Raw genomic sequence first — 19,133 nt, 5'->3', positions numbered from 1 at the left:
AGGTTTCTGGGCATGGTAGAATATATTCAGGACATAATGCGCAGACAGGGGTATGGTGGGGTGCGGGTACGGCGGAGGTAAGGTGATGATGAGAGAGGTTTTATCTCTGGACTGGTTGTAATCGGTGAGGTCACCGCATATGTGGGAGGTGGGACAAAGGAGGTATCAGGGGTATGAGGAGTGGGACTAGGGGCTCCATTGTGAACTAAAACAATGATAACTAACCTGAGCAACAGTATACAAGGCATATTGACATTTGAGAGAGACATACAGAGAGGCATACAGTAATCACAGGTGTTGAATTGGGAAAGCTAGCTAAAACAGTGGGTGAGACAACAGCTAATCAGCTAGCATAACAACAGCAGGTAAAATGGCATTGACTAGGCAACGGGGCCGACAGATAAAACAAACAAGCAGAATGGAGTGCTGTGATTAATGGACAGTCCAGCGTGCATCAGCTATGTAGCCAAGTGATCAGAGTCCAGGGGCAGCGGTGGATGGGGCAGGGGGGCTGGACTGGCGAGTGTTATCCAGGTTTAAAAAAAAACTAACAATGACTAAAAAGCTTGTAGCTAGTTAGCTGGTTAGCTTCTGGAGGTTCTTGGGTGTGTTCTAAAAATTAAAAATAATAGTGATTCCGTATCACATTGGGTGAGGCAGGTTTCCGGAAGGTATAAACAAATGTTAAAAATCGGGAAGAGATAGAAAGTACATATGGGCCACTGCGATGCAGACTGTTAGCAGGCCTGTGCTAACAAGCTAACAGATTAGCAGGCCGGGGTAAACAAGGTAGTAGTTAGCGGACCTGGGCTAAACAAGCTAGCAGTTAGCATGCCGAATTAGCAAGCAAGGAGATAGCGAGGGCTAGAGAGTTAGCCTTTGGAGGACGCCGCGATGGGGTGAGTCTGTTTATTCCTCTTCATGCAGTGACATCGATAGACCGGTCGTGGATCCGGGTATAGAAGCCCAGGAGTATGCTAGGAACACAGGATCTCTGGCCGGGCTAGCTTCAAGCTACGTGGGTGGAAACGCGAGCCAGGAGTAATCAACCAGGGTTGCGGTTTAGCTCGATAGCTAGTTGTGAAGATCCAGCTGAAAAAAATGTTCCGTTTGCGGAGGGAGTCCGGGGATAAAAAATAAATAGGTCCGTTATGCTCTGGTTAGCGTTGCGTTGTTCGAACTGGCGAGAGCTTTCCGAGATAAAGGTTAGCTGATGACCGGTTAGCTGAAGACCGCTAGCATAGCTGGTGGTTAGCTGGCTAGCTTCAGTTGAGGGGTTCCGGTTCCGAACTAAATATAAATACTTTAGGAAAAGTAGCTACATTGGGTGAGGCGGATTGCAGGAGAGTATTTGGAAGCTTAGGTTTAGCAAAATGTTTTTAAAGATATGCGAAGAAAAATATCTAAAACGAAAAAGAGACGATATTTACAGATATTTACAGAGAGCCGATACCACAGGACGACTTACTGCTACGCCATCTTGGAATTGGTGTTTGTGGACCATGATAAATCCTTAGTGATGTGGACACAGAGGAACATGAAGCTCTCGACCCACTACACTTACAGCCCCGTCGATGTGAATGGGCGCATGCTCTGCCCCCCGTTTTCTGTAGTTCACAATTAGCTTCTTTGTCTTGCTGACGTTGAGGGAGAGCCAGGTCTCTGACCTACTCACTATAGGCTGTCTCATTGTCGTTGCGGATCAGGCCTGCCACCATTGTGTCGTCTGCAAACTTTATGATGGTCTTGGAGTCGTGTTTGGCCACGCAGTCGTGGGTGAACAGGGAGTACAGGATGGGGCTAAGCACAGACCCCTGAGGGGCCCCCGTGTTGATGGTCAGATTGGTGGATGTGTTGCTGCCTTCCCTTACCACCATGGGGTGGCCTGTCAGGAAGTCCAGGAACCAGTTGCAGAGGGAGGTGTTTTGTCCCAGGGTCCTTAGCTTAGTGATGAGCTTGGAAGGCACTATGGTGTTGAACGCTAAGCTGTAGTCAATGAACAGCATTCTCACATAGGTGTTCCTCTTGTCCAGGTGGGAGAGGGCAGTGTGGAGTGCAATAGAGATTGTGTCATCTGTGGATCTGTTGGGGCATTATTGGAATGGGTCCATGGTGTCTGGGATGATGGTGTTGATGTGAGCCACGCCTTTCAAAGCATTTCATGGCTACAAATGTGAGTGCTTCAGGACAATAGTCATTTAGATGGGTTTAAGCTGTATTGGAGTACTGAGAACTAAATACCCTACCAAAATTAAGTTACTTTTTCTGTTAGTGAGGGGGATCGTCTTCTGATCCAGAGAGGGTGTAGGTGTCTTGTGTCAAATTCCCTCCCTTGTCTGATGGATGATTATATGTGTCTGTTTTTGTTTACACAAGTGACTCAGCATTTTTATGATTGCCATTCATGAGTTGAGACTGTCCACAATAGCAGGTAGTTAACTTTGTTACTTCCTCATTTGTTACAGTGAGATGGGAAATTTCAAATTAAGGTTGATGATACCAGCACACCAGTATGTGTCAAAAGTCCTTTCTGCCCTTGCCTTTGACAACTTGGATTGATTCCCAGCTTGGGAAAACATACAGCACCTAATATCCTTTAGTGTCAACAATATACTTTGTTTTATTTTTGTTTTTTAAATTTCTCCTTTATTTAACCAGGTAGGCTCGTTGAGAACAAAGTTCTCATTTGCAACTGCGACCTGGCCAAGATAAAGCATAGCAATTCGACACATTCAACAACACAGACGTACACATGGAATAAACTAAACATAGTCAATAATACAGTAAACAAAAGAAAACAAAAAGTCTATATGCAGTGTGTGCAAATGAGGTTAGATAAGGGGGTTTAGGCAATAAATAGGCCATGGTGGCGAAGTAATTACAATATAGCAATTGAACACTGGAATGGTAGATGTGCAGAAGATGAGTGTGCAAGTAGAGATACTGGGGTGCAAAGGAGCAAGATAAATAAATACTGGAAGAGGTAGGTAGATAGATGGGCTATTTATAGATGGGCTATGTACAGGTGCAATGATCTGTGAGCTGCTCTGACAGCTGGTGCATTTAAGAGCAGTTGGAGGCCATGGATGGAGAGTTGTATGGCATTAAAGCTTGTCTGGAGGTTAGTTAACACAGTGTCCAAAGAGGGGCCAGAAGTATACTGAATGGTGTCGTCTGCGTCGAGGTGTACCAGAGAATCACCAGCAGCAAGAGCAACATCATTGATGTATACAGAGAAGAGAGTCGGCCCGCGAATTGAACCCTGTGACACCCCATAGAGACTGCCAGAGGCCCGGACAACAGGCCCTCCGATTTGACACACTGAACTATATCAGATAAGTAGTTGGTGAACCAGGCGAGGCAATCCTTTGAGAAACCAAGGCTGTCGAGTCTGCCAATAAGAATGTGGTGAATGACAGAGTCGAAAGACTTGGCCAAGTCGATGAATACAGCTGCACAGTATTGTCTCTTATTGATGGCAGTTATGATGTGTTTAGGACCTTGAGCGTGGCTGAGGTGCACCCACGACCAGCTCTGAAACCACATTGCATAGCGGAGAAGGTACATTGTTGTACGTTGTTCCATGACAAGCCAGGTCAAACCTGACCAGTACATTAATGATATTTTCAGTCAAAATTCACAAGCCTCACTGACCGTCCTTGACTGAATGGGTCACAGATTTTTATTTTTAGAAAGTTGAATTGCTTGGAATACTTCTCAGATGTCACCTTGGACATGGGCATTCTGTTTGTTCTTTCCCTTTCACTTTTCATATCATAAACATTTTAAATGGTGGTTGGTTGATAGTTGATTTACACCTACACTGTTCCCCAGAGGTATCTAAAAACTTCTGTTGAACTGCATTTTTTCTCTCCAAATCAATCAAATTCAGCTTGGCATCAGTGATGGGGGATAAAATCAATACAATTACAAATTGGGATATTTTTTAAATATATATATTTTTTTACAATGTATCGGAATGACAATATCGCAATATTTTTTTGCGCTAGTTGGCTGTACCTGCACAAAAACTCCAGTATTTTTCCTTCATAGCTTGTTCTTGATCTTATTTTAAAATAGGGAGCCAATTTAGTTCTCAGCACTTTTATTTCCATGACTGATCATAACTCGTTTTCCCATGGTTCTCTCTTGTCCCTCTGCAGCAGGTGAGCAATATGTTTGGACCATGGAGTAGCAATAAAATCACAGTATTGAATCACAAAACATAGAATTGTGTAAATCGGAATACATATCGTATCGGCACGTAAGTACTGCGATAATATTGTATCTTGAGGTCCCCGGTAATTCCCAGCGCTGCATAGCATGTGTGTGGTAGTTTGCCAGAGAGATGACTCAGAACTTGTCCTGACCTGAGAGTCTTTATTTGGTCGTGTTTCAGAGACACTCACCTCTTATTCATTTTTGGGAGGATTGGGAGAGGGGCGGGGTGGGCAGCCAAGCACAAGCGTACTTGTAAAGGAAATGTCATGTGACACCCTGGCCTTTGAACACTTCCCTTTCCCTCAGCCGGCCGGAAGAGCTAGCAGGGGAACAGGTGTGACCCAGCTTTAGCCTGCCTGGGAAACACCACACAACATAATCTACTGCAGCAGACTAACAGGAAACTGAAGGAGCCAATTGCAGACAGTAGATGTTGTTCTTTATCTTGAATTTAAACTTGGTTTTTTGTTTTATCAAACCAGTTGGCTGTTTACTAAACTGAGTTTTATTCAGTTAATCCATTGTCTGAACTCTAACATTGTGGCATGATTAGAGTAGATAGTTTAATTGTCTCACGTACAGGGTTACAGATGTACAGTGAGCCCCAAAAGTATTGGGACAACAGTGACACATTTAGTAGTTTTGGCTCTTATACAATGACTAAGGTTAAAAGTCAGACTGTCAGCTTTAATTTGAGGTTATTTTCATCCATATCTGGTCAACTGTTTATAAATTACAGCACCTTTTGTACAAAGCCCTCCCATTCTACGGGGGACAAATATCATATCCCCCCCCCCCCCAATTGCTAATCTCCTGTTAGTGTCATAGTGAGAAGTTAGCATGTCTTGGGGTATGATATATGTGCGTCTGTAATAGAGGTCGACCGTTTTATGATTTTTCAATATCGATACCGATTATTGGAGGACCAAAAAAGCCAATACTGATTAATCGGCCATTTTTTACATTTCTAATAATGACAATTACAACAATACTGAATTAATACTTATTTTAACTTAATATTAAACATAAATAAAATCAATTTAGCCTCAAATAAATAAAGAAACATGTTAAATTTGGTTTAATTAATGCAAAAACAAAGTGTTGGAGAAGAAAGTAATATGTGCCATGTAAAAAAGCTTAACATTTAAGTTCCTTGCTCAGAACATGAGAACATATGAAAGTTGGTGGTTCCTTTTAACATGAGACTTCAATATTCCAGGGTAAGAAGTTTTAGGTTGTAGTTAATATAGTATTTATTGGACTATTTCTCTCTATACCATTTGTATTTCATATATATACCTTTGACTATTGGATGTTCTTATAGGCACTATAGTATTGCCAGTGTAACAGTATAGCTTCCGTCCCCCTCCTCGCCCCTACCTGGGCTCGAACCAGGAACACATAGACAACAGCCACACTCAAAGCATCGTTACCCTTAGCTCCACAAAGCAGCGGCCCTTGCAGCGCAAGGGGAATAACTACTCCAAATCTAAAAGCGAGTGACGTTTGAAACGGTATTAGCGCACACCCAGCTAACTAGCTAGCCATTTCACATTGGTTACACCAGCCATTAGGCTGATAGGCTTGAAGTCATAAACAGCGCTCTGCTGGCAAAACGCACGAAAGTGCTGTTTGAATGAATGATTATGGGCCTGCTGCTGCTCAGTCAGACTGCTCTATCAAATCAGACTTAATTAAAACTTAACACACAGAAATACGAGCCTTTGGCCATTAATATGATCGAATCCGGAAACTATCATTTCGAAAACAAAATGTTTATTATTTCAGTGAAATACGGAACCGTTCTGTATTTTATTTAACGGGTGGCATCCCTAAGTCTAAATATTCTTGTTACATTGCACAACCTTCAATGTATGTCATAATTATGTAAAATTCTGGCAAATTAGTTCTCAATGAGCCAGGCAGCCCAAACTGTTGCATATACCCTGACTCTGCGTGCAATGAACGCAAGAGAAATTACACAATTTCACCTGGTTAATATTGCCTGCTAAACTGGATCAGTAGTTATAACTACTGATTATGATTAATTGTTTTTTATAAGATAAGTTTAATGCTAGCTAGCAATTTACCTTGGCCTCTACTACATTCGCGTAACAGGCAGGCTACTCGTGGAGTGCAATGGTTAGAGCGTTGGACTAGTTAACTATGCGGTTGCAAGATTGGAACCCCTGATCTGACAAGGTGAAAATCTGTCGCTCTGCCCCTGAACAAGGCAGTTAACCCACAGTTCCTAGGCAGTCATTGAAAATAAGAATGTGTTCTTAACTGACTTGCCAAGTTAAATAAAAGGTCTAAAAAAAAAAAAAATAAACATTTTAAAAATAAAAAAAGAATCGGAAATCGGCGCCCAAAAATACCGATTTCCGATTATGAAAACTTGAAATCGGCCCTAATTAATCGCTCATTCCGATTAATCGGTCGACCTCTAGTCTGTAACGTTCTTACTCATCATTATTCACAATTCATTCAGGACTATCCGTAATCATGGCAGCATCCACATGAATGTAAGTGTTTAGAAACATTATATTCTGATTTACAATAAAAGTGACTCCAAATTGATACAGCATTATTTACCATTGGTTTATATTGGGCACAACATAACGTGAAACACAACCAAAACAAACAAAAAATGTATCCAACAAGTTTGTATAGTCACAAGCTTGATGTAATCATTGCGTGCTAGGAATATGGGACCAAATACAATACTTTTGACTTCTTTAATAGCCACAAGTGAGTTTGTCACTAAAAACTGCTGTAATTTCTAAATGGTTCACCCGATATGGATGAAACTACCATCCAATTAAAACTGACAGTCTGCACTTTAAGCGCAGTCATTGTATCATTTCAAATCCAAAACAACACAAAATATCACTGTCTCAATACTTTTGGACCTCACTGTAATTACAGAGTATAGTGAAATTCTTGCGCTTCAACATTACAGGACAAATGGAAATAAGACCTGTGGAGCAGGGGGGGATTGGAGTAGGTAGCTGACTAGTGGTGGCTATTCATCATGCTAAATGTCCACTGGGGTGGAGGCAGGGTGAAATGTCAGTTGGTGGGGGGTTAGTAGGGGACAAGGGGAGTAGGTAGCTGACTAGTGGTGGCTATTCATCATGCTAAATGTCCACTGGGGTGGAGGCAGGGTGAAATGTCAGTTGGTGGGGGGTTGGAGGGGACAAGGGGAGTAGGTAGATGACTAGTGGTGGCTATTCATCAAGCTAAATGTCCACTGGGGTGGAGGCAGGGTGAAATGTCAGTTGGTGGGGGGTTGGAGGGGACAAGGGGAGTAGGTAGCTGACTAGTGGTGGCTATTCATCATGCTAAATGTCCACTGGGGTGGAGGCAGGGTGAAATGTCAGTTGGTGGGGGGTTGGAGGGGACAAGGGGAGTAGGTAGATGACTAGTGGTGGCTATTCATCAAGCTAAATGTCCACTGGGGTGGAGGCAGGGTGAAATGTCAGTTGGTGGGGGGTTGGAGGGGACAAGGGGAGTAGGTAGATGACTAGTGGTGGCTATTCATCAAGCTAAATGTCCACTGGGGTGGAGGCAGGGTGAAATGTCAGTTGGTGGGGGGTTAGTAGGGGACAAGGGGAGTAGGTAGCTGACTAGTGGTGGCTATTCATCATGCTAAATGTCCACTGGGGTGGAGGCAGGGTGAAATGTCAGTTGGTGGGGGGGTTAGGAGGGGACAAGGGGAGTAGGTAGCTGACTAGTGGTGGCTATTCATCATGCTAAATGTCCACTGGGGTGGAGGCAGGGTGAAATGTCAGTTGGTGGGGGGGTTAGGAGGGGACAAGGGGAGTGGGTAGCTGACTAGTGGTGGCTATTCATCAAGCTAAATGTCCACTGGGGTGGAGGCAGGGTGAAATGTCAGTTGGTGGGGGGGTTGGAGGGGACAAGGGGAGTAGGTAGATGACTAGTGGTGGCTATTCATCATGCTAAATGTCCACTGGGGTGGAGGCAGGGTGAAATGTCAGTTGGTGGGGGGGTTGGAGGGGACAAGGGGAGTAGGTAGATGACTAGTGGTGGCTATTCATCATGCTAAATGTCCACTGGGGTGGAGGCAGGGTGAAATGTCAGTTGGTGGGGGGTTAGAAGGGGACAAGGGGAGTAGGTAGCTGACTAGTGGTGGCTATTCATCATGCTAAATGTCCACTGGGGTGGAGGCAGGGTGAAAAGTCAGTTGGTGGGGGGTTAGGAGGGGACAAGGGGAGTAGGTAGCTGACTAGTGGTGGCTATTCATCATGCTAAATGTCCACTGGGGTGGAGGCAGGGTGAAATGTCAGTTGGTGGGGGGTTGGAGGGGACAAGGGGAGTAGGTAGATGACTCGTGGTGGCTATTCATCATGCTAAATGTCCTACTGGGGTGGAGGCAGGGTGAAATGTCAGTTGGTGGGGTGTTGAAGGGGACAAGGGGAGTAGGTAGCTGACTAGTGGTGGCTATTCATCATGCTAAATGTCCACTGGGGTGGAGGCAGGGTGAAATGTCAGTTGGTGGGGTGTTGGAGGGGACAAGGGGAGTAGGTAGCTGAATAGTGGTGGCTATTCATCATGCTAAATGTCCACTGGGGTGGAGGCAGGGTAAAATGTCAGTTGGTGGGGGGGTTAGGAGGGGACAAGAGGAGTAGGTAGCTGACTAGTGGTGGCTATTCATCATGCTAAATGTCCACTGGGGTGGAGGCAGGGTGAAATGTCAGTTGTTGGGGGGGTTGGAGGGGACAAGGGGAGTAGGTAGCTGACTAGTGGTGGCTATTCAGCAGCCTGATGATCTGGGGGGTTAGAAGCTATTTGCCATGAACTGCAAAGCTGCTTGTGTTTTTCACGTTCAAGAATGGTCCACCACCCACAGGACATCCAGCCAATTTGACACAACTATGGGAAACATTAGAGTCAACATTGGCCAGCATCCCTGTGGAACACTTTCGATACCTTGTAGAGTCCATGCCCACAATTGAGGCTGTTCTGAGGGCAAAAGTGGGCTCATCTCAATATTTGGAAGGTGTTCCTAATGTTTGTACATTCTGTGTTTGTTTGATCTAGCTAGGGGTGTGCAAACCCAGATGACGCTGGGCCAATTGTGCACCGTATGGAAATGTAGTCTTTATTTACCCTACAGAGTGTGGGCTTTCGTAGGCTATTTTTCAAATTTTGATCATACGTTGCTAAATTCAGTAAGGCCGCAAGGTAATAATGAATTTATCCACAAACCATAAATGATCTGCTATTAGTAAAAAAGACTTGAGGTTCTTTGAAATGAATTCCTTTGGTGGACTGCACAGCCATTTGAGCCGCGACTTGCATTACTGAAACAGGTGCGTCTTGTCATTGTTCACCGTTTACTCCAGTTTCAACGGTGTTATTCCCTTTTCAATGTTGAGACATAATATTTAAAGCTTTGGAAAGCTAACATTATTCCATTTTTAACCAGAAGATGCCCATATTTGGCACGTTTTCTTTTGCTTAAACTTGGTGAGTAAGCTTTTGTTGAACATGAAACAAAGTATGCCCCTAGACTGATGAATTTGGGGGCTCCCGAGCGGCGCAGCATTCTAAGGCACTGCATCTCGGTGCTAGAGGCAATGCTACAGACACCCTGGTTCGATTCCAGGCTGTATCACAAGCAGCCGTGAATAGGAGTCCCATAGGGCGGTGCACAATTGGCCCAGCGTCATCTGGGTTTGACCGGTGTAGGCAGTCATTGTAAATAAGAATTTGTTCTTAACTGACTTGTCTAGTTAAGTAAAGGTTCAAATAAAAAATGAATGCACTAAGTAAGTCGCTCTGGATAAGAGGGTCTGATAAATGACACTTTTAAAATGTAAGGAATGTTATTTGCCTTCAATTAAAACAGTGTTTTTGTTGCATATTTCAGTCCGGAACCTGCCTAGATTTACGGGGAGTAAATGGCACACTATAGCAGTTCACAAAAAGCCTAAAATAGATGAGACTCCTATTATTCCAGAACTGCATCTTACATCTGATGGTTGGAAAACATTTCCCTACTTTTATCAACAAGTCTATTTTGAATTTGGGATAAAGCTGCAATCATTTGGCAAGCAATGCAGCTTTTCTACAATTTCTTTTTTTTTTAGCTTTTCTACAATTTCAGCCAATCAAAACACCTAAAAATAACCCATGGTATCAAGAACAAGATGAAACGAGCCACTTATGATTCTCCAAATGGCAGTTTCTTGTCATTCTTGCTAGCAATCTGGCCATCCAGAATCACAACACACTGACTTCTGCTCCATTAAAGTGCGCACATCGTTTTCTATCTATATGTGTGGTCTCATTTGAAATAGGTGGAGATTCAAGTGACAAATCTTTCCCAAAAAATTCAGTTCAATATGATTAGACTATAGTTAACTACAGTGGCTGTAAAATATATTGAACAAAAATATAAATGCAACACTTTCAACAATGTTATATTTTTCATATAAGGAAATCAGTCAATTTAAATAAATTCATTAGGCCTCAATCTATGGATTTCGGATGACTGGGTATGGGTGCAGCCATTGATGTAGAGGTCCTGGGCTCAGACAATCCCGCCGGTGAAGTAGCCAGATGTGGATGTCCTGGGCTGGCATGGTTACATGTGGTCTGCGGTTTTGAGGCCGGTTTGATGTACTGACAAATTCTCTAAAACAAAGTTGGAGGTGGCTTATTGTAGAGGAATGAACATTACATTCTCTGGCAACAGCTCTGGTGGACATTCCTACAGTCAGCATGCCAATTGCACACTCCCTCAACTTGAGACATCTGTGGTATTGTGTTGTGTGACAACTGCACATTTAGTGGCATTTTATTGCCCCCAGCACAAAGTGCACCTGTGTAATGATGTGTTTAATAAGCTTTTTGATAGGACACCTGTCAGGTGAACGGATTATCTTGGCAAAGGAGAAATGCTCACTAACAGGGATGTAAACGCATATGTGCACAATTTGAGAGAAATAAGCTTTTTGTGCATATCGAACATTTCTGGGATCTTTTATTTCAGCTCATTAAACATGGGACCAACACTTTACATGTTGCGTTTATATTTCTGTTCAGTATAAATATTGATAATGGAAAGAAGTGAAGAGCGCTCAACCAACGTGAGTCGCGGTGCAACCAAAAAATAATTGAAAAGGCCCACAGGCTACCATGGTGAGCGAGCTTTGCACCTTTTTCATTTTCAATAAATATTGATTACGTAGGCTGTATCCTGTATGCAAAACGTAGATTAAGAGAAAGTGGAAGTGCCCGCTGTCATCATTCTTGCTGCTACATGTTCAGTAGCCATACCTGTGAGATCAGGTTCACAAGTGGTCTCTATTAAATGGAGTAAGCTGTAGTCTATGCATGGGCGGAGAAGCACTGGGCAGTTATAATAATATATGCCATTTATCAGACGCTTTTATCCAAAGCGACTTACAGTCATGTGTGCATACATTCTACGTATGGGTGGTCCCGGGGATCGAACCCACTACCCTGGCGTTACAAGCGCCATGCTCTACCAACTGAGCTACAGAAGGACCACCATCTTTGCAAGGATATGTACTTCCTAAATATGATTAGGCTATAGTTTACTACATTGCCTAGAAATAAATATTGATCAACCATATTTGTCTCCGTCTGAAAATTGTCCCACTCCTAAAGGTAGGCTATAAAATGTAGCTCAAGACAAAGTGCAAGTCTCTCCAACTCTGCTCTCTTCAAACTAAGTCTAGCCTGTTGGCTGATATAGCCCAGTAATACAGATAGCCTAATATAATGGACCAGGTGAAAATCTCTGGTAATTTGCCCTATTTCAGAGGTTATTTCTGCGCATTTCGATATTGCCTATAAGGCGTAAAATTGCAGTTCACTTGCAAGTCATGGTCCCAGCATCACATACACCTAAAATAACATTGCGGGACTGCGGTTGGGTTCGAGACAAGTTCTTGTGGTAGCGTGAGGGATGCTGCGGGTGCAGGCGGGATGAAGAAATCAGTCCTATGCAGACCTCTACTTTGGGTGACAAATTATGCTGTTTACATGCACCATAGGCCTCTGCGGTACTAGAACAAGTTTATTTTTGAAGTGTGTTAGCCTAAATGGCCAATTATTCTGTTTATTGATGCACCAATATTATATTTTCTGGCCGATTCCGATATTTTCCTTACCAAAAAAAACCCCTGATATTGATAAGAGATATATAAAAATTCAGCACCCTTTTTAAGCATTCTAGTACAGTTAAATAGTTAACATACACAGAACGCTGCGTCCAAGGCACTGCATCTCAGTGGTTCGAATCCAGGCTCTATCACATCCGGCCGTGATTGGGAGTCCCATAGGGCGGCACACAATTGACCCAGCGTTTGGCCCGGGGTAGGCCGTCATTGTAAATAAGAATTTTTTTTCTTAGCAATTCAGTTAAGTTAAATAAAGGTTACACACACCACACTGATCAAAAAGTTATTTTGTTGGCATTTACGTATGTCCCCATTACCAGTAAAACATCATTAAAACCTTTTTCTTTCACTTACTTGCTGTGCTGTTTCGTTGCTCAGTTGTTTCTTTCTCAACCAGGATTTCTCATACTATGGAACGCCGTTTGGGTCTTTGCGTGTCGAAAAAAATACACATCAAATAACGCCATTTGACATGACAAATAAGCTTGTTGACCGATCAAGACCTGAATATCACTGCACGTCACATAATTTAAGGCATTCATTAATTATATATATTTACGAAGATTTTACACAGATATTACACATCGATTACACTATCATTCATATTTCATATGTCATAGGTATGCTATGATGCTGGCAAAAGTTGTTTTGCGCATCTACAGTGCTGGTCAGATAAAAATGCTAGCTGGCGCATAGATGCAAACAATGTTCTTCCCCAAAAACATAGCAAATCGACAATCTGTTTCAGTAGCTATACTTAGCTAACTAACTATATAGCTAGGTGTCATCTAAAATGACCCTATTTCATCAAACAGTTCTTATTTGAAGAATGGTGGTGGGACCCATCTATGTGAAGTTAGCCACAATAAGAATTGGCCACAATAGTTTACTTTGCGGTTAGCCTTCAAAATAAGAGTATGTCATTGACAGTGACGCAAATGAATAGAAATAGAATTATGCCATATTTGAATAGATCATGCTAAATGAGGTTGAAATGTTGTTATATAAAATCAACAAAATGCAATAATTTGACATCTGAAATCACACTGGATGTATTACACTTTTTAGAATTGCATTAGGGCATACAGTTGAAGTTAACATACACACTTTTTCACGATTCCTGACATTTAATCTAAGTAAAAATCCCCTGTTTTAGGTCAGTTAGGATCACCACTTTATTTTAAGAATGTGAAATGTCAGAATAATAGTAGAGGATTTATTTCAGTTTTTATTTCTTTCATCACATTCCCAGTGGGTCAGAAGTTTGCTTACACTCAATTAGTATTTGGTAGCATTGCCTTTAAATTGTTTAACTTGGGTCAAATGTTTTGGGTAGCCTTCCACAAGCTTCCCACAATAAGTTGGGTGAAGGCCTCCTGGCTCGCACATGCTTTTTCAGTTCTGCCCACACATTTTCTATGGGATTGAGGTCAGGGCTTTGTGATGGCCACTCCAATACCTTGACTTTGTTGTCCTTGACTCATTTTGCCACAACTTTGGAAGTATGCTTGGGGTCATTGTCCTTTTGGAAGACCCATGTGCGACCAAGCTTTAACTTCCTGACTGATGTCTTGAGATGTTGCTTCAATATATCCACATACGTTTCTCTCCTCATGATGCATCTATTTTGGGAAGTGCACCATTCCCTCCTGCAGCAAAGCACCCCCACAACATGATGCTGCCACCCCGTGCTTCACGGTTGGGATTGTGTTCTTCGGCTTGCAAGCATCCCCCTTTTCCTCCAAACATAATGATGGTCATTATGGCCAAACAGTTCTATTTTTGTTTCATCAGACCAGAGGACATTTCTCCAAAAAGTATGATCTTTGTCCCTGTGTGCAGTGCAAACCATAGTCTGGCTTTATTATGGCGGTTTTGGAGCAGTGGCTTCTTCCTTGCTGAGCGGCCTTTCAGGTTATGTCGATATAGGACTCGTTTTACTGTGGATATAGATACTTTTATACCTGTTTCCTCCAGCATCTTCACAAGGTCCTTTGCTGTTTTTCTGGGATTGATTTGCACTTTTCGCACCAAAGTACATTAATCTCTAGGAGACAGAACGCATCTCCTTCCTGAGCAGTATGATGGCTGCGTGGTCTCATGGTGTTTATACTTCTGTACTATTGTTTGTAGAGATGAACGTGGTACCTTCAGACTAGAGGTCAACCAATTTATCGGAATGGCCGATTTAATTTGGGGCCGATTTCAAGTTTTGGGTGGCTCGGGTGGTTGTTGTCCTTGATGATCTTTTTGGCCTTCCTGTGACATCGGTTGCTGTAGCTGTCATGGAGGGCAGGTAGTTTGTCCCCGGTGTTGCGTTGTGCAGACCGCACCACCCTCTGAAGAGTCTTGCTGTTGAGGGCGGTGCAGTTGCCGTGCCAGGCTGTGATACAGCCTGACAGGATGCTCTCGATTGTGCATCTGTAGAAGTTTGTCAGGGTTTTGGGTGATGAGACAAATTTTCTTCAGCCTCCTGAGGTTGAAGAGGTGCTGCTGCACCTTCTTCACCACACTGTCTGTGTGGGTGGACCATTTCAGTTTGTCTGTGATGTGTACACCGAGGAACTTAACTTTCCACCTTCTCCACTTCTGCTCCCATCGATGTAGATAGGGGCTGCTCCCTCTGCTGTTTCCTGAAGCCCACGATCATCTCCTTTGTTTTGTTGAGGTTGAGTGAGAGGTTGTTTTCCTGACACCACACTCCGAGTGCCTTTCTCACCTCCTCCTCCTGAGTCTCTAGATGGCGCCGACCGCGACGGTCGCCCCGCTTCGAGTCCATAGGAAACTGTGCAGTTTTTAGTTTTTTAAATGTATTTCTTAAATTGTCACCCCAGGAAATCTTAAGTCTTATTTACAAACAGCCGGGAAGAACTATTGGATATAAGAGCGACGTCAACTTACCAACGTTACGACTAGGAATACAACTTTCCAGAAGCGGATCCTCAGTTTGGACCACCACCTAGGACAATGGATCTAATCCCAGAAGCTGACCCAAAACAACGGCGCTGCAGATGGAGCGGCCTCCACGTAAGGCTAAGTAGACGTGCACATTGCCCACCGCTCCTGAGTATACTAACCAATGTCCAGTCTCTTGACAACAAGGTAGATGAAATTCAAGCAAGGGTTGCCTTCCAGAGACATCAAAGATTGTAACATTCTCTTGTAACTTTAGCCTGCAGCTTTGATATGTGCTGGGAAAAGGACTCACAAGTACTTGAATGAGGTGACTACCTCAAGCTCTGAACCCTCAGTGGCAGTAAGAACACCTGTGGGAAGAGCGGCATTCTTCTTACCAAACCACATGACCTTTTTGTTTTGGAGGTGTTCAGAACAAGGTTCAGGGTAAGAGTGCCCAAGCTTTCTAAGAAAGCTTTGTTGTAGAGCATTTAACACAAAATCCAGGGAGGGGCCAGCTCTGTATAAGACTATCATCTATAAATGGATAAGAGAGCTTCCTACTGCCTGATCTATGTTGTTGATGTAAATTGAGAAGAGCGTGGGGCCTAGGATTGAGCCGTGGGGTACTCCCTTGGTGACAGGCAGGAGATGAGCTTTAAAGTTAGAATTCGTATAGACCTAACTGTATAAAAAATCTTTCTCTTTCTGGTGCTCCTTACATTATGTTTGGTGCGTAAGATTTTTAAAGTTGGGAGCTGTGTGGGTATTTTTGGTCGAGAAAGTGGTTTTCACAAATCACAGGTAGGCCTTTGCAAATATATGCAAATTAGCCGCTCTATTATATTATACAGTGTGAAGTTAAATTCAAGATGTTTTTTAAAGTGAATAAAAGTGTGAATATCAGTGATTGGCATTTTGTGTAGCAAATGCGCATAACTCTTATAAATGGTAACAAGTGTCCAGGGGACGGGTCGAACAGGACGCCTAGGCCTCTGAATTTTTCCCCCTGTGGTGTCTCGATACTACTCGGCATTGTGCTACTTGGCCTGGTAGCGTGACAACACTAATCACTGATGCATTTGTTCATGTCTTATAATTAACTCTGGAAAATACATTTTATAACAAATTCAATACATTTATTTGATATCCTATTGAGTTCAATACATGTTTTTGTATTGTTGAATTCTGTTTTAATGTCTGGATGCTTATTTTTCAGAAATGTTGTGCACAAAGTTGTTTACATTCCTTTTAGTGAGCATTACTCCTTTGCCAAGATAATCAATCAACCTGACAGGTGTGGCATATCCAGAAGCTGATTAAACAGCACGATCATTACACAGGTGCACCTTGTGCTGGGGACAATAAAAGGCCAGTCTAAAATGTGCATTTTTGTCACACAACACAATGCCACAGATGTCTAAAGTTTTGAGGGAGTGTACAATTGGCATGCTGACTGCAACAATGTCCACCAGAGCTGTTTCCAGGGAATGTAATGTTCATTCCTCTACCACCACATCGTTTTAGAGAATTTGGCAGTACATCCAACCGGCTTCATAACCGCAGACCACGTGTAACCACGCCAGCCCAGGATATCCACATCCGACTACTTCACCTGCAGGATTGTCTGAGACCAGCCACCCAGACAGGCGATGGAAATTGTGAGTACTTCACTTAATTCACTGATTTCCTTATATGAACTGTAACTCAGTAAAAATTATTTAAATTGTTGAATGTTGCATTTATATTTTTGCTCAATATATAATATTTACGTAAAAACACATTGTATGTGGACATGTTTCTTATTACTGTAACACTGACAAGTTCTTGTAAAACCCATGATTCATCATCTAGAGCAGTGGTTCCCAACTCCAGTGCTCGAACCCCAAAAGTACACATTTTTAGCGTAGGACAAGCACACCTGATTCAACTTGTCAAATATTCATCATGCCCTGTTGGGAACCATTGATCTAGAGGAGTAGTCATTGGATGAGCACAAGTTAATTTAATTTATTCACTTATACACTGTCTAACGAATGAGGATCTTTTTCTCAAACACCCTCATTACCACACTTTACCTTTTCATTACCGAAATGACTTAAAACATTCAAATTGGGAGAAACTCAGAGAACCATTACCGTACCAGAATGGAGGCGTGAATGGCTTTAGTGATGTGATCAATTGTTTGCTGACTAATAATGTCAGTCTCCTATTCCTTGCAGATTGATCTAAGGGCCTCTCATTACCAAACACACATCTCATTACTGCAGCATTTTTACGTCTGTTTTGGTAATGATAATAAGCCAATGGGTGTGCTATTCTGGTAACTTTAATCACTTATTAGGACCGCTGTTTACACCTACTGTAAAACATCTGTTATTTGATTAAGTATAGTTTTCCAAGAAATACTGGGTGCACTTAGCTATACTGATGTTTGATATCCCAGGACAGGGTTTGGTCCATATCCCACATATTTAGATGGGCAAATGGCATAACATGATATGCCTAAGGAATCCCATTTAAATGTATAAATGCATCTAAAATACATTAAAACTCACACACATCCACATCCTAATACACCAATATAACCTCTAAAGATGTTGGGGAAGTCACTTAGAACCACACATCTCCATGTCCTAATACACCAATATAACCTATAAAGATGTTGGGGACGTCACTTAGAACCACACATATATCCACATCCAAATACACCAATATAACCTATAAAGACATTGGGGAAGTAACTTTTTCTAAAAAATGTCATTTTGTAATGCATAAGTCCGCTTTTGAAAACACATGCAATTAATTACAATACTTATGCCAAAATATGAGGTATTTTTACCCATCAACCCATCTACTGTTTTCTGTAGGGCAACTAAGTATTTTGTTGGCAACAGGACATTTTCAGTCAGGTACCACGGTGCAATGGACTGATGAGTGTTTCATCTGAACTGCTATTGCGTCACATAATGTTTCCTTTCATCGGAAACTAACCCCAGCAGCCTAAGGCTTTGGATACACAACGTCAAACACGACCTGCCAATACTCTGGGAAAGTCTCAAGATTAATCCAGTTTCCTGTTTAATTTAGGCCAACACCCTTCGGGAGGAATTCCACAGCTCTTAATCTAATAACCAGTATTGGATACCTCATGTGTCTGAGATTAAAGTCAAAACTATTTATGAATTCATTAGGCTGTAACACAGATTACATGCAGAAAGGCATACAAAAGTGAAGGCTTCTCCTCAGAGGAAGGGGAGGATCGTCCTTCTCAGTGAATTTCATAAAAATGTGAAACATTTTTAAAAGTTATCCTTTTTAGATAAAATTATGCCAAATATACTCACATGTCAACAGATAATTGATTGAAACACACTGCTTAGCAAACATCTTAATAGTTAGCTTAATTTCAGTTTGTGACTAAACAAGCAAGTATAGTGTACCTTCTAAACTGCTGTGAAATATCTTTTCAATAGCCAAAACTATTGCATTTTCAGCTGTTTGAAGCTGTTGTACAAAACCAAAAGTAAAAAATGCAAAGATGAAACATAACAATGGGAAGCATAGAAATAGACTTGCTTTCAATGATGACATATCTATAACACACATTTCTATGTGAATTTGGTTGGGTTGCTCAAAAAGTTATGTTGCAGCTAGCTAGCAAATGCATCTAGCAAGTTTAGTGTACTCAAACACCTGGCTCAAACAGAGAGGGCTGCTATGTTAGCCAGCTGGCTATGGCTATCCAACATTGGAACTCTTCCAAGTCGGTCAGCTTTACGTTTTATTTATTGCCACTGGGGCCTGCCGGTGTAACTGCTAAACTGCTTGCTGTACGCC

At 42.3% G+C, this 19,133-nt stretch overlaps 1 protein-coding gene across 3 annotated transcripts in view; it reads left to right on the top strand.

Annotated features, from left to right (window-relative positions):
* Positions 1 to 19,133, top strand: part of peak1 (pseudopodium-enriched atypical kinase 1) — a 260,338-nt gene that overhangs the window by 4,591 nt on the left and 236,614 nt on the right. The window contains exon 3 of one of the 3 annotated variants that reach the window (XM_052465237.1): positions 16,821 to 16,954. The exons of the other annotated variants lie outside the window; for them this stretch is intronic. The gene's annotated coding sequence lies outside the window, so the exon portion shown is untranslated. The remainder of the gene's footprint in view (positions 1 to 16,820; positions 16,955 to 19,133) is intronic. 3 annotated transcript variants of the gene reach the window in all.

Source organism: Oncorhynchus keta, chromosome 17, assembly GCF_023373465.1.
Source record: "Oncorhynchus keta strain PuntledgeMale-10-30-2019 chromosome 17, Oket_V2, whole genome shotgun sequence".
In the NCBI taxonomy this organism is placed as follows: Eukaryota; Metazoa; Chordata; class Actinopteri; order Salmoniformes; family Salmonidae; genus Oncorhynchus; species Oncorhynchus keta.
The sequence above is the reverse complement of the archived record's forward strand: the minus strand, read 5'-3'. Positions and strand labels throughout refer to the sequence as shown.